The sequence below is a fragment of the Lepidochelys kempii genome, chromosome 1 (assembly GCF_965140265.1).
Source record: "Lepidochelys kempii isolate rLepKem1 chromosome 1, rLepKem1.hap2, whole genome shotgun sequence".
Taxonomy (NCBI): domain Eukaryota; kingdom Metazoa; phylum Chordata; order Testudines; family Cheloniidae; genus Lepidochelys; species Lepidochelys kempii.
In genome coordinates, this window is record NC_133256.1 from 159,230,541 (window position 1) to 159,247,307 (window position 16,767).

Consider the following 16,767-nt stretch of genomic DNA (forward strand, 5'->3'; position numbering starts at 1 on the left):
ATTTCATTTTAAATGAAGCTTCTTAAACGTTTGAGAAACCTTATTTACTTTACATACAACAATAGTTTAATTATATATTATAGACATAGAAAGAGACCTTCTAAAAACGTTAAAATGTATTACTGGCACTTGAAACCTTAAATTAGAGTGAATAAATGAAGACTCGGCACACCACTTCTGAAAGGTTGCCGACCCCTGCTCTAGCATTTAAACATTTGTCCCTTTGTGTCCTGTATTACACACGTGTTGAGACGATTAAAGGTGACAGTGAGACCCTTTAACATAATGAAAATGGATCATGGGCAGCTGGGAGAAATAATTCTGAGTTGTCTGCAATTAAATGTGTACTCGGAGTACATCGTCCATGCTGCTGGTACTATTCTGGCAGACTAAAGAACTCTGTGGTCACCCATATCCTCTCTAAAGTAATTGGACAGGGTTTAATTCATGACTGAGGCTACCCATGGGATGTGTTTAATCAGTACAGCTCCAGGCTCCCTCAGTACATTTCCACTCTGGCCAGCGCCACACACTTTTAAAGCTATTCTGGCTAGCCCTGGGACCCTCAGCATAATGGGTTTTGTGGGAATAGTGCTCCTCTGCAACCCCTTCTGTGTGGGCTTTGTGCCCCTGAATGTCCTCTGCTAGAATCCACACTGGTTTCAAGCCCATTTTATTTCCTCACAGCAAAGCTTGGCAGAATTTGAGTTTAGGGGTTGGTTTTGTAATTTTGATGGCTAATATCAATGTTTATTTTTAATCATTTTTATTTGTATCAATTTAAACTTTCACAGTTGCACAAAGTTATGGGGTTTAAACATTTATTTTTATTTTTATCTATTTAAATTTTCAGAGTTGTGGGAAATTAGGGGGATAACACAACAGGGAGGGGCAGACAATAATTTAATAACAGTAGACGTTGAGATTCAAAAAGTTAAAGCTTTATAACCATTACAACACAGCTGCCAGTATCAGCTGTCAAAATATACAAAGTAAAGATCCTTAAACCAACCTCTAATAAGTTCTCAAGCAGCATTTTTCTCACTTTGCCTGTTAGTAAATTTTGATTATTACCAATGGAAATATTTTTTTTTCTTTGGTTTGTGTGTATCCGGTGAAATCAATGTTTATTGACATTTACCAAATAAAAATCTGTGGCTTCCTAGCCTACTCATAACACACCCATATTGGTTATGTTTCCAGAGAATTACTGACCAAGCAAACTACAATGAATCATGGTCAAAACATAATTTTCAAAAGTACTGATATTACTCTTATTACTGCACAATCCAGCTGCACACAAATCCTATTCACCTGTCAGTTATATATTAGTAGTTTTGTTTCCCTACAGGTACAATATCATCTACATTTCTTATTTTCCCAGCTCTGACAGGGCTGCAATATGGGTGATATTTGCATCTGTGCAGATAAGGTGTCACTTGGCACCCAAGGCGACTACACACCCCTATCTCTGCCCCTGCAGAGAACCAAGAGGAACTGGGAAAACATCACGGTACTTTACTTCCCCCTATAAAAACTGCCATTTTCTCTGTGCCCAACACAGCTCCTATTCAGTACTTTTATTCACACAGTTCAACAAGACTCTCAGCATGCTCTGTGTGGTGCCATTGATCCTGAGACTACTAGCTGCTGACGGAGAAAAACAACAGGACACATTGAGCTGTCTTTCCTGGTTTCTATTTGTGCGGTCACAACTAAAGAAGCTATCTGTACATTAGGGTGTGTCCTAATATTATTTTTCTGCCCTTTACTCAGGTCAGAAAAGACAAATATCCCTACTCCCAAAAGCAAACTTCTGCTGGCGTCCCAAAGAGGGCAGAGTTAAGGTTGTATGGATTGTCCTGTGTGAGAGTACCACCTTAGCACTGCATTTCCCAGGTCACTTCTACATGTGAGTCTGTGAGGCTCAGCTCACAGAGACATACTTATGCTAGCTCTCATCAAGCTAACCTACTAAAAATAGTAGCATAGCTGCAGTGGCACAGGCAAGCCACCTGAGCATAAACCCGTCCAGACCCCATGAGTACGTACTCAAGGCAGCTAGCCCATGCCACTACTTGCTGTTGCCCATGCTGCCACGGCTACACTACTATTTTTAGTACGCTAGCTCACTGAGAGCTAGTACAGGTATGTCTACTTGAGCTGGGAATCACACCCCAGCTCCAAGTAGAGACACTGCACAATCCCAGTTTCCTAATAGTTGTACTTTGTTTTATTGTAACCCTAACATTTATAAGAAGTATGTGGGAGGGACCTAGATTGCCTGTCATGGCTTGCACACTTTTCACTTTAGGGAATTAAACTCGTGCATTCAGGAAGAGGAAGAGGATGAAAGGATACTGTTTTGTGGCCACAACCTTTACTCCCTGTAACAAACTTCTGTTGCCTTTAAATAGACCTTGCTTTGTGACACCTAGACCCTTACTCTGGAACCTGTACAAATTAATAGCACAGCAGTGACACTGTGGGTTCCCTATAAAAATGTTTTACTTCTTCTTGCTTTTAAAAGCAATACTACTAGGGTGACCAGATGTCCCGATTTTATAGGGACAGCCCTGATTTTTGAGTCTTTTTCTTATATAGGGTCCTATTACCCCCCACCCCCCATCTCGATTTTTGACATTTGCTGTCTGGTCCCCCTAAATACTACATGGGGAAAAAAGCTGTCATGACCATTTTATTTCTCTTGAACAAATCCAGTACCTTGCTATGTTACAGTAAGAGCCTGTATTTAAGGGTCTGTATTAATAACCAATAGGGACTTTGTGATTATAGCTGTGTGGAAAAGGCAAATTTCTGCCTCAGATGAATTTGTAGCACTTCCTAGGATCAAGACCCTTAAAGGAATGTGCAGAATGTATGTGGCTCCCTCCTGCACTGGAACTATTTGTGCTGTGGTTACTTCTTGCAAAACAGCTAGAACCCTGAAATCACCCTGGCAGGTGAAATAAACAAACAACAGAAATGCCGTTTCAGTTCATTTAATTGCAATTTAAAGGCTAGTGTGTGTTTTTGTTAGTGATTCAAGGTCTTAGATAGATAGATAGATAGATTCTGAAATCATTTAAGTTTACTTTAGATACATGCTCGTTCTCACATTTTGTGTGGTGAAAAGTCCATTATTAAGCAGCTGAAAAAGACAGGATCCAATTCCTAATAAAATGAAACTTTTCTCTTTCATCTGCAGCATTTATTCTCACCGCACAAAATCTGGCAATGTTTGCATGTAATTATCTCCAGTATTAATAGAAATAATAGAGGTAAATCCCCAGACCAGGAAGCAAATCCAAAATTATTAACCTGCACTTTCTGTTGTACCCATGCAACTAGAGAAAATTCCATGATTTCAGATTTTGTTATTCTTCTGATTTGGAATGGAAACATAATTATAATTTCCTGATTAATTAAATTTTCAAAAAAGAAAATTAATTTTTGGTCAATCAAAATATTTTGTTTAAATAAAATGAAAGTGTTTCATTCCGGTTTTGACTTTTTAAAAATTTTCTATTCTATTGCCATTTATAATAGAATATAAAATATTGAAATGAAAAATCATTTTGAAATTAAAAATCAAGATGTTCTGTTCTAATAAGGTTGAAACAGAATGTTTTGCCGTTATTCAAATGCTTCATTTCAATTTTTTCTATATGAAATGTTGATGAAATTAATGCATTCCCAAGGAAAGTCTCAGTTTTGATAAAACAGCATTTTCAGCCAGCATACCAATTAGTTGGAAAAATATCAACCAGCTACTTGTATAAACTTAATATTGCATAGTCGTTAAGACTAAATTTTGCTTTAAATCTCTTGTACTTGTAGATCCTGGGCCTGCTCCTGCACCTATTAAACTCAGTGACAAAGATGAACACTTTTAAATAAATAGGAGCAGGATCTGGTCCCCTACATTCATGTGGGGCCTGAGTCTCCATTGCTGTGAAATTTGTGTAGTTGTTTACACCAGAGCTGACTGGGTGTAAAATGTGCCTGTCATAAATATAAAGGGAAGGGTAAACCCCTTTGAAATCCCTCCTGGCCAGGGGAAAGCTCCTCTCACCTGTAAAGGGTTAAGAAGCTAAAGGTAACCTCGCTGGCACCTGACCAAAATGACCAATGAGGAGACAAGATACTTTCAAAAGCTGGGAGGAGGGAGAGAAACAAAGGGTCTGCGTCTGTCTGTAGTCGTCTTGGCCGGGGACAGAACAGGAATGGAGTCTTAGAACTTTTAGTAAGTAATCTAGCTAGGTATGTGTTAGATTATGATTTCTTTAAATGGCTGAGAAAAGAATTGTGCTGAATAGAATAACTACTTCTGTCTGTGTATCTTTTTTGTAACTTAAGGTTTTGCCTAGAGGGGTTCTCTATGTTTTTGAATCTAATTACCCTGTAAGATATCTACCATCCTGATTTTACAAGGGGGATTTCTTTATTTCTATTTACTTCTATTTTTTATTAAAAGTCTTCTTGTAAAACACTGAATGCTTTTTCATTGTTCTCAGATCCAAGGGTTTGCGTCTGTGGTCACCTATGCAAATTGGTGAGGCTTTTTATCCAACATTTCCCAGGAAAGGGGGGGTGCAAGTGTTGGGAGGATTGTTCATTGTTCTTAAGATCCAAGGGTCTGGGTCTGTAGTCACCTAGGCAAATTGGTGAGGCTTTTTACCAAATCTTGTCCAGGAAGTGGGGTGCAAGGTTTTGGGGAAGTATTTTGGGGGGAAGGACGCGTCCAAACAGCTCTTCCCCAGTAACCAGTATTAGTTTGGTGGTGGTAGTGGCCAGTCCAAGGATAACGGGTGTAATATTTTGTACCTTGGGGAAGTTTTGACCTAAGCTGGTAAAGATAAGCTTAGGAGGTTTTTCATGCAGGTCCCCACATCTGTACCCTAGAGTTCAGAGTGGGGGAGGAACCGTGACAGTGCCCATTCCAATCTGGCAGCATTTTACACCCACTTTGCACCCACTGTGTACTGAGGTAAATGACCCCACGTGGTGCAAAACAATGGTGAATCAGGGCTGACACACATAAATGAGTATGAATTGAAAATAAATATGGAACTTAAGGTTTAGCTCAAGCTCCATACTAGCAACTGTGTTTAACACAAGGTTAGCTTTTGGCATGCTAGAAGCTTCTTTGTTGCTCCATGAATAAAGACTGAAGACATGTAAAGAAAGGTTACACGATGAATGCTTAGGCTCTGATCCTGCACTGAGCCCTAAATGGGAGGACCCCTGTGCCCACAAGAGCCTTACTTAAGTCAGAGGCTCTGTGTGTTCTGTTCTGTTTTATTCTATAATGGTTGTTGTGCCACGCTCATCACCATAGTATTTGAGTGCCTTCCGGTCATGCATTAAGTGGCGTTACTAACTTCTGTGGACATGACAACACACCCAAGCAGAGCTCATTGCAGGTTCAGGGTCTAAGTTAAAGCTGAAAAGTGAATACAAGAACAACATATTACCACACTCACTGTTCCCAATGTTAGAGTTTTTTTAAAGCTATATTTCAGACACAATTCCTTATGCCAGAGTATTTAGCAGTTAACTGGTAACACAGCTGGAAAACTGAAAGCCTTTCTCAAACGCCATTTCTAACCCCAGGAAATAGTTTTAAAACTATCTAAATCCAATTTAGATTAATTCTGATTAAATTATTTGATTTATTTATGAAAATCCATTGTAAAATCATTAATCTATTTTAAACTAATAAATACAGGTGATGTTTTCTTACCTTCGCTGTGAAGATTGTCTTTTAAAAGTCTTGGATAAATTCTCAGATATTCTCACATGAACAAAAAATCTACTACCAGTGGCACCTGGATGCACATAACTCCTCATACACACACACATACACTGAATGTCTCTCAAAAGTGTTGATTTCTCTTTCCCATTTTGCTGGACGATCTTAAAGAAACTATTTCAGTGTAGTTTCTGTTCACTGCTTTTAATGGCTGTGCTTTGCAGTGACAATGTAGTTGTGATAAGATAAGGTTAGATTCCAAAATCAATGTGCATATTCCTTTATTAATCATTAACAAGCACTGTGAAAAGAATTGCGTAAATGCCTGTGAGGTGGATCCAGGAAAAAACTGCACATAAATCTGACCTGAGAAGTTAGGTTGGTGATGATACTTACTGCCATAACTAAGGCTTGCTCAGAAACATTGCCTAGGGTTGATCTGTCAGATCATTCCAGTGTGAGCACTAGCACTTACTGTGATTATTAGTAACTCCAGAAAAAACAACGAGGAGTCCTTGTGGCACCTTAGAAACTAACAAATTTATTTGGGCATAAGCTTTCATGGGCTAGAACCCACTTCATCAGATGCATGGAGTGGAAAATAAAGGAGCAGGTATAAATACATGAAAAGATGTGATTTGCCTTACCAGGTGTGAGGATAGTCTAATGAGACAATTGACAGCAGGACACCAAGGGAGGAAAAATAATTTTTGTAGTGGTAATGAGAGTGGCCCATTTCAAACAGTTGATAAGAAGGTGTGAGTAACAGTAGGGGGAAATTAGTATTGGGAAAATTAGGTTTAGGTTTTGTAATGACCCAGTCCCAGTCTTTATTCAGGCCTAATTTGATGGTGTCCAGTTTGCAAATTAATTCCAGTTCTGCAGTTTCACATTGGAGTCTGTTTTTGAAGTTTTTTTGTTGAAGAATTGCGACTTTTAGGTCTGTTATTGAGTGGCCAGGGAGATTGAAGTGTTCTCCTACTGGTTTTTGAATGTAATAATTCCTGATGTCAGATTTGTGTCCATTTATTCTTTTGCGTAGAGACTGTATACAGTTTCACCAATGTACATGGCAGAGGGGCATTGCTGGTACATGATGGCATATATAACTCCAGAGTTACCCTCATGGATTTGTTGAGGTTTATTGCATTTACATCAGAGTAAAGTAGAGCAGAAATTAGCCTTTACTGAGAAGTGTATTTTTCAAAAAAGATAGTCAGAAAATTTCTGTTTTAAAATGTTTTTGATAGAAAATACAGTTTCTGCAAAATCAAAGTTTTCCATGGGAAAAATTTCAATTTTCCTGATTTTTTTTTTCATTTTACATTGGGAAAACCTAAACAAAATCTAAACAGTAGGTCAGGGTGACCTAAATCAAGATATTTCTCACAAACTTTAAGGCCAGAAGGGACCATCATGATCATTTAGTCTGACCTCCTGCACATTGCAGGCCACAGAACCTCACCCACCCACTCCTGTAACAGAAAATCCATCATTTACACCAGTTTAAACCTGCAAGTGACTCATGCCCCATGCTGCAGGGGAAAGTGAAAACCCCCAGGATCTCTGCCAATCTGACCTGGGGGCAAATTTCTTCCTGACCACTAATCTGGCGATCAGTTGGACCCTGAGCATGTGGGCAAGACCCACTAGCCAGACACCTGGGAAAGAATTTTCTGTAATAACTCAGAGCCCTCCCCATCTAGTGTCCCATCACCAGCCATTTGGGATATTTGCTGCTAGCAGTTGCAGATCGACTACATGGCATTGTAGGCAGTCTTATCATACCATCCCCTCCATAAATTTATCGAGCTCAGTCTTGAAGCCAGTTAGGTTTTTTGTCCCCACTGCTCCCCTTTCAGTTTGTTAAATCAAAACATTTCTGGTCAATTTGACATTAATCTGTTTTCTGAGCTATCATGCTGCCTCATAGGAGTTGTCGTTTGGGTGCATCATACTCCCATTCACTGCTATGGGCTGGGCTCACTGGCTTTTCCTACATTTCCTATGATCACCATGTCCTAGCTGGTTGAATCAATGCAGTGCATTACAGGAGTCACATAATCACAGTGCCGCGCCAGAGACATAATCCAGGGGGAGACGCTGTCCATAAGAAAGAATGGATGTATGAGACACCTGAACTGCAGCTCCCATATGGCAGGCCAGCAGCTCAGATAAACACAGATTAATGTCAAATTTACCTGAAATGACCCTGAAACATTTTGATTCGGGAATGTTAAAACATTGCATTTCAATATTTCCACATCAAAGTTTTTTGGAACTTCCATGAGAAAAAAAATCAATATTTCAATATTTGATGAAATATTTGTTTGAAGTATCATCATTTCACCTGGTACACAAATGCATATTTTGACTCGCTCTCATTTTTTACTTTTCTTCACTTTTCCAAACATCTTTGTTGCTGTGCCTCTGACATCATAGTAGAAAAGTTGTGGTTTTTTTTAAATGAGTCTTATCCTCTCAGCCAATAAGCCTAATGAACTCCATAAAAGTATCAAATGTGTACATTTATGAACAAGTATGTTTCTAACTGTCTGAAGCCAGATGAGGAGTGCGGAAGTCCTAGAGACCAACTACCATCCTGGATTGCATCAGTAGAGAAGGACACCTAGACAACAGCTTTAAAATATGTGTTTGGATCTCAAATTAGTTCTCAGGGAGGCTTTCTGAAGGAACATCTCTTTGTGAAATGGCCTGATGGACTTCAGTGGCTACTTTCAAACTTTTAAAAATTTATTTTCAATTTGACATCAATAGCTCTCTTGGTTTGTAACTTCAGCCACATCACCCCTCTCTTTGTATTCCACCACTGCCTCTCCCATCTCTACTGCATTAAACACAACTGCTTGTCTTCAGTCTTTAACCCCTTCGTGGCCTGTCATTGCCTGTATCATATAGAGCTGCCAATGATGGTAGTCTTTATCACCCCTGGGTACAATGTTCCCCTCAGACATCTTTATGCTTTCTCCTATGCCATCCCCTATGGGAGGAGTTTCCCATAAAAATCCACAAAACTACTCTATTATCCTATTTCAAATCCCTCCTTAAAACTCCCCTCTGTGACTGCTGCTTAGGACACTACCTGTGACCACTGCACGCTTGCCCTGTGCTCCCTCATCTGTGTGTTGTACCAATTTGTTGTCTATTATCAGACACTTAGACTGTGAGTTCTTTGGGACAGGGACCATCTTTTAATTACAGTTGTGTTCAGTGCCTACTACAACGGGGCACCAATCCTAACAGCAGTCTTCTAGGCACGGTTGCAACACAAACAAATGAATATTAATAACAAATGTCACTCCCATTCATGCATCAGTGTCATTGCATTGTGTCAGCAGCAAGCTATTATTGCAGTCAAAACTTATTTTCCATTCACATTACCACTTAATAACAATAGCACGAGAATGTGTCACTCCTCTATTCTCAGTGAGGCCCCAGTCCCGCAAAGATTTATGTACTTGCCTAACTTTTTACACTGTTCGTAGTATCATTGAAAGAAATGGGACTACCCACAGGGCATAAAGTTACTCCCCTGTTTAAGTCATTGCAGGAATGGGGCCCAAGCCTCCAGTCAGTTGAGTTTCCATTCCCACAAACACAAGCAGTTCTCAAGAGAGAAGGGAGGCACAGAGACAGGTTTGAGTGCCTGGGGATTTCCCTGGCGTGCACTGCACACTGAAATGGAAGCTCTAGAGGCATTTTTAAACTTTAAAAGCACAGGATAGCAGGACTGAGCGGTGGTATTTCTGTGTCCCTCAGCCTCAGAAAAGAATAGGCCAGCTAGCCACCCATCTGCTAAGGATATTAGCTGAAGGAGACATCCCAGGCACCCCTTGGAAGGGGATGATAGGCTGTTAGGCATCTCTCCTACTCCCCACACTGATAGCATCTCAGGTGAGAAGGGGGAAGATAAAGGTAAGGTTTAGGGGCTATGCTGGGACCTTCTCAAGCTCCCTCTAGAAGGGATGGTCCTTAACTTTCTCAAATGTCAGTAAGATTCTAGGCAAATTCCTTTTGAAGAATATTTTATTAACTTAATTGATTTATTTAGATGTTGGTTGGAAGGAAATTCCATTCCAAAGGGAGTCTGTCCAAAGCTCTCAGAGCCCTTGACAAACACTTAAAAACACAATGTAGCAGCTGCAAAGCACAAATTAGCCCAAACGGCAGTGCTGCTTCTTTCCACTCTACCATATCTCGAGTAATCACCATGGTGTGATCAGTGCAGCTTCACACCCCTACCATACTGTCCCATGAGACAAATACCCCACCTCAGCCAATGCCAGCTCAAACAGATGAGCTTTGCAGCATGCCAGGGAAGGTCAACAAATTTAGGCTATTTCAGAGATTGGGATGAGGAACAGCATTCCAAAAAAGAAGTGCCAGTATGGAGAGACCTCTGCCAGCAGCCCTCTTCTTTTGTGACACACACATTATTTTTACAATAGTAGATCATTCATCTCGATTTACCCACCCACTAAACCAGACAATTGATGCAATTTTCAAAAGTACCCAAGTCACTTAGGTTTCTAAGTCCCATTCCCAAAAGTAACTCAGGCTCTTGAGGCCAGATTCTTAAAGGTGTTTAGATAGGTGCTAGAACTAGGGATGCTGCCACTCCCCCAGGCTTGAAGTGATTTCCATGATATACAGGGTTTACAGTTTGGTTCAATGGCTCTCAGCACCCCCACTGTCCAAATTGTTCCAGCATACCTGGATGTTTAGCTGCCTAAAGATGCAGATAGGCACCTGGTAGAACTTTCAAAATGGCTTTGTGTCCAACTCTCACTGAAACTACTGCAAGTTAGGTATTCAGATTATGTGAAAATTCCACTGGTTACCTACTTGCACCTTTAGGTGCATAAATATCTTTAAAAATCTGACCCACAGAAGCGTAAATACCATTGACTTGCAATGATACCTACATCTCCAAGGCCCAGACCCTCAGAAGGTATGTAGGCACCTCACTCCCATTCATTTCCATGGGAATTACATGCCGAAATACCTGTGAAGGGTGGGGCTCCAGTATCTAAGTCACTTTTGAAAATGGAACTTAGTCTCCTAACTCACTGTCTACACTTTGATCTGGAGGCGTAAATTTCAGTTTGAGGAGCCATACCCTTGCTAGCTCTGATGGAATGAGAGTGCAACAGAAGGGGCTAGCCGTCCCGAGTATGAGCCCTTTTAACATGCTCGATCAGAGTGAGTGCAGGTATGTCTCCTCGAGCTGGGAATGTCAGCTCCAGGGTAGACATACTTTTAGATGCTTTTGAAAATTGTACCCAGTTTCCCCATGAATGAGGCAAATTTGCATGAGTGACACAAAGCTGAAGCTAAATTTTTTTAATAAGGAAAGTGTATTTTTCCCCACTCTGCTTCCTCTCAGAAATGGCTGATCATTTTTAGTTCACGTATTACAAAAAAATCTCCTTCAGGTTGGAAGCAAATTACTCCCTTCCCTCACCCTGCTGATCTTAGCTACTCTCCACAGAGCGACTAAGCAGGAGAGTAGCCTAACATGTCCAAACCCATAGTCCCTGTAGAGTACTGGTTCTCAGACTGTGGGTCGAGATCTCAAACTGTGGGTCGCAACGCCTTTTTAATGGGGTCCCCAGGGCTGGTGTTAGACTTGCTGGGGCTCAGCGTGGCAGGGAGCAGGTTACAGGCCTCCCAGCTGGGCTGAAGCCCTTGGGCTTTGGCCTCCCCGCCTACCACTGTGGGTTGCAGGCTTTGGCTTTGGTCCCCCTTACCCCCCCGACTCAGGGTGAGGGGCTCAGGCGGGCTTTGGCTTCAGTCCCTTCTCCTGGGGTCATGTAGTATTTTGTTGTCAGAAGGAGGTCGTGGTGCAATGAAGTTTGAACAGGGCTGGCCTTACCATGAGGCGAACTGAGGCAGCCACCTCAGGTGCCAGACTGGGGGCGAGGGAGTGCCACTAGGACCCAGATGTAGAAAATTGTGTCTGCTGCTGGGGCATATGTTTTCTCTCCGCTCTAGATGCACAGAGATGGTGGAGCGCTGTGCTGGAGAAAGGAGGGCACAAGAGACATATCAGGCAGGCAGGAGAAAAGGTGAGAGGGAATAACAGAAAGCAGCAGGAGCTGCCGGGAGAGAGAGGAGGAGGAGCCTCTTACATATCTCTCTAGCATCCCCAGGAGCCTGGACTGATTAACACCAGCTTCTCAGGGAGCTTCCTGTTTCCTGCGGCTTCCCAGAACCCACTTGAGGAGAACAGGCAGTCAACTGACGTAGTAGTAGGAGCCAATTAGGCCCTTAAGATGCTGATATCTTCCCTCACTCAGGCCCTGCTACCAGCCTGCTTATTTGTCCCCTTCAACTGAGTGTTGAGAGCCACTATAGCTGGCACAGAACAACAGTCATGAGTGAAAGAAGAAAACGCCCCTCTGGGGCAGCATTCAGAAAAAGAAAGAAAGCAAAGGAAGGAGCTCTCCTGAGATACATAGACACAAATGTTCACGGTGAGCCTTCTGGCCCCAGTGAGGATGTGAGTGGTGAGGAGATGCCTGATCTTCCAGTTAGTCAGAGTGCAGGTGACTTGGCAGCTACTGCAGCATCCATATCTCCATCTCAAATGGATGTAACCGTGCACAATCCTGAAGAAAAGTGTAGATCAGAGAAGAGTGTTGTAGAGGCGCAAGAAACAGCTACTGCTGAGTTTAGTTCCTTAAGTCTAGATGATCCAGGACTGTGTACCCACTTGAGCAGTAGCCTGAGGGACCTCCTTGTACTGCATGGGCCACAGCAAGTGAAAAACTTCATGTTCCCCAAAGACAACGAAAATAGAAGTTTCCATCCAACAAATTACTGGTGTGAAATCCCCAACAGTGACAAAGTGGAGAGGCCATGGCTTATGTACTCAAAAACCCAGAGTGCTGCACATTGTTTTTGTTGCACACTCTTCCAGTCTAATGTTCCAGCCACATTGGATTCTACAGGAATAAAGGACTGGAAAAATCTGGCTAGAAATCTGGCATGCCATGAGAAGGCAGCAAATCACCAGAGAGCATTCCATAGGTGGAAAGAGTCTGAGATGAGACTAAGGTTAAAGGCTACCATAGATGCTCAGCATCAAGAGAAGACTGCATCGGAGTCTCTTTACTGGCAAAATGTTCTGAAAAGGCTCATTGTGAGAATGCTTGCTACCCAAAACCTAGCACTGCGTGGCACTTCAGATCAGCTGTATGTGCCAAACTATGGAAACTTCCTTAAAATTGTGGAGCTGATGGCTGAGTTTGATGCTGTGCTCTAGGAGCTATTAAAAAGAGTCACCACCCAAGAAATGTACACACACCACTACCTTGGAAAAGCAATTCAAAATGAGATCATACAGTTACTAGCAACAAAAGTCAAACAGAAGATTGTGGCAGATCTGAAGGCAGCAAGATATTATTCAGTTATTCTGGACTGCACACCTGACATCAGCCATATGGAACAAATGACTTTAATGGTGCGTTTTGTAACAACAACAGAACCTAGTGAAAATGCCCCTGCAATGGTGACTGTCAGAGAGCATTTTCTAGAATTTATTAACATTGATGATACTTCAGGAGCTGGTATGACAAATGTGCTTCTTAAAAAGCTGGAAGATACAGGAATTGCGATAGCTGACATGAGAGGTCAGGGCTACGATAATGGAGCCAACATGAGAGGAAAGAACAAAGGAGTGCAGACACGGATCCGAGAGTTAAACCCTCAAGCTTTTTTTGTCCCACGCAGTTCTCATTCATTGAGCTTGGTGGTCAGTGATCCAGCATCAGCTTCTAGTGAGGCTGCTGAATTTTTTAATGTAATTCAAAGCATCTATGTATTTTTCTCTGCATCAACTCTTTGATGGCAAATTTTGAAGCAACATCTGGGAACATCCTCTCTGACACTGAAACCACTGAGTGCCACACGAAGGGAAAGTCGAGTGGAGGCGATAAAGCCTATCAAACACCAAACTGGGAAGATTGATGATGCCTTAGTTGCCATTATGGAGGATAATGCTATGACAGGAGCTGTTTGTGGGAGAACAGTAGCAGAGGGAAATGGAATCACCAGAAACATACATAACTTCAAATTTCTGTGTGGCTTAGTGTTGTGACATGACATACTGTTTGAAATAAATGTTGTAAGCAAGAGACTCCAAGGTGTTGACCTTGATATATCTGGAGCAATGGAAGAACTGGACAAAGCAAAGTCATACCTACAGTCTTACCGGTCAGATGAAGGATTTCAAAACGTTCTGAAAAGTGCACAGAAGTTGGCAGAGGAACTTTACACTGAAGCTATTTTCCCACCAATTCAAGCATACAAGAGTCATCAAAGAAGAAGACATTTTGATTACGAGGCACGGGATAATCCCATAGAGACCCCAAACAACAGTTCACAGTTGAATTCTTTAACCAGGTGCTAGATTGTGCAATACAGTCAGCTGAACATTTCATGCAGCTCAAGGAACACAGCAGTATATTTGGGATGTTGTATGATATTCCCAAACTCTTCTCTATACCTGAAGAAGGCCTACACCAGCAATGCAGGGCACTAGAGACAGTATAGACACATGATGACATGCGTGATATTGATGCAAGTGATTTAGGTGATGAACTGAAAGCCCTTTCAAGATACATTTCAGCAGGATCAACTCCAAAGGCTGTTCAGGAATATATGTGCACAAGTAAGATGACCATCCTCTTTCCAAATGCTTTTGTTGATCTGCGCATACTTCTAACACTTCCTGTAACAGTTGCAAGTGGAGAACGCAGCTTTTCCAAGCTGAAGTTAATAAAAACACATCTATGCTCCACAAGGACACAGGAGAGGCTGGTCGGCCTTGCAACCATCTCAATAGAGCATGAGCTGGCCCAGACTGTGGACCTTCAGCAGGAAGCAGTTCAAATCTTTGCAACCAAGAAGGCACGGAAAGCACCACTTTGATTATTCAAACAGATAAAAATGCCAGTGTTTACTATAAAAAGAAAAGGAGTACTTGTGACACCTTAGAGACTAACAAATTTATTTGAGCATAAGCTTTCGTGAGCTACTGCTCACTTTGTCTGCAACTCTGAAACCCGTCATTATGCAAGGCACAGTGTTTACTATGCAGACAAGAAAAGTTATATTTGCTGTTCAGGCGTTTGAAAGTTAAGTGTTACTTAAAATTTTTGAACAAGGCATTTAAAGTTGTTAGTTCTCCTTTATTGGGGTAGGTAGCAGAGCAGTACCGTGAGAGGAGTAGAACAGGAAGAAGGCAGAATTGAGACCGTCAAAGTTTTGGCCCAAGCAAGAGGGCATAGGGGTGTCATTTGAGCTCCCCACCTCAGGTGCCAAAATGTTGTGGGCCAGCCCTGAGTTTGAGAACCTCTGCTGTAGACTCATAAGGGCCTAAGTGGCCTTTCTAATGCTCCTGTGCGGGCATCTAGTCTGAGTCACAAATTAGAAAAGAGAAACATTTGTTTAAATTTTATCCCTAAAAAGAACCCCTAATTTACAAGTATCAGTATTATAATAATTAAGGTCCTAACACTGCAAACACTTAATGCCAAATATAGTAATGCATTTGCTACCATAATTAGTCCCATTTTTTTTGCAATAGGCTTGGTGTTAAGGGTTTGCTAAATCAGGCCCTGAATGTCAAATTTTTCATACCTCTTACAGGCCTGTACTGTTTAAAAATCTTAAAATTGTATTCTGCTATTGGTATGCAAGTGTATTAATGCTAACAGGAGTTACTAATGTTGATAGCAGCATAGTCTCATAATTGCTTTTCCTGTGGCTGCTGTTTGAAGTGTAGTCCTGCTCTTCTTATCCACTAGAGCAGTGGTGGGCAAACTACGGCCTGCGGGCCAAATCCGGCCCGTGGGACTGTCCTGCCCGGCCCCTGAGCTCCTGGATGGGGAGGCTAGCCCCTGGCCCCTCCCCCACTGTCCCACCTCCCCCACAGTCATGCTGCTGCATGGGCAGCACAGCTTGTGCCCGCCCGCCTCCCAGGCTTTCCAATAAGCCTGTCCTGACGCTCTGAGCAGCATGGTAAGGGGGGAGTTGGACAAGGGGCAGGAGGTCCTGGGGGGCAGTCAGGAGACAGGGGCGGTTGGATGGGGCGGAGGTTGGGGGGGGGGCGGTTAGGAGACAGGGAGTGGGGAGGGGGGGTTGGATACGGGATAGGGGGTCCTGGGGGGGCAGTTAGGGACAGAGGTTCTGGGGGGCAGTCAGGGGTCAGGGAGGGTTGGATAGGCATGGGAGTCCCGGGGGCCCTGTGAGGGGGCAGGGGTGTGGATAGGGGTCAGGACAGTCAGGAGACAGGGAGCAGGAGGAGTTGGATAGGGTGTGGGGTCCTGGGGGGGCAGTTAGGGGTGTGGTGTCCCCGGAGTGGGCAGTCGGGGACAAGGAGCAGAGGGGGGTTGGATGGCTCAGAGGTTCTGAGCGGGGCAGTCACCATCCTTCCACATCCCAACCCACTGTCCCATCCTGGAGCCCCATCCTGCACCCTGAACCCCTCATTTCTGGCCCCTCCCTGGAGCCCACACCCCCAGCTGGAGCCCTTCCGCCCTCCCGCACCCCAACCCCCTGAGCCAGCCTGGTGAAAATGAGCAAGTGAGTGAGGGTGGAGAGAGCGAGCAACAGAGGGAGGGGGGGGGGGGGCTTCGGAGAAGGGGTGGGGCATGGGTGGGGCCTTGATTGAGAGGCAGGGCAGGGGCAAGGCAAGGGTGTTTGGTTTCATGCGAGTAGAAAGTGAGCAACCCTAGGCTCCAGCCACATGGCCCTGGCCTCCAGTTGTAGGGCTTCAGCCTCCAGCCCCGGTTCCAGCTGTGTGGAAGCAGGCGCTGGCTCCTGGCTCCAGTCCCGGGCCTGGTCGCGCAGTGGCAGATGCTGGCCAAAGGCGCTGACCCCCAGCCCCAGCCACACAGCAGCGGGCTCCAACCACGGGGCTTTGGGCACCAACTCCTGTGTCTGGCCGCAGGGCAGCAGGTGCTGAAACCCGGCTCTGGCCATGG

General features: G+C 43.3%; 1 protein-coding gene across 5 annotated transcripts in view; it reads right to left on the bottom strand.

Annotated features, from left to right (window-relative positions):
* Positions 1-16,767, bottom strand: part of IGSF5 (immunoglobulin superfamily member 5) — a 103,276-nt gene that overhangs the window by 54,268 nt on the left and 32,241 nt on the right. The window contains exon 1 of one of the 5 annotated variants that reach the window (XM_073360389.1): positions 5,747-5,973. The exons of 3 other annotated variants lie outside the window; for them this stretch is intronic. The gene's annotated coding sequence lies outside the window, so the exon portion shown is untranslated. Of the gene's footprint in view, positions 1-5,268; positions 5,294-5,746; positions 5,974-16,767 lie in introns of those variants that run through there. One more of the 5 variants, XM_073360397.1, reaches the window with a different exon arrangement.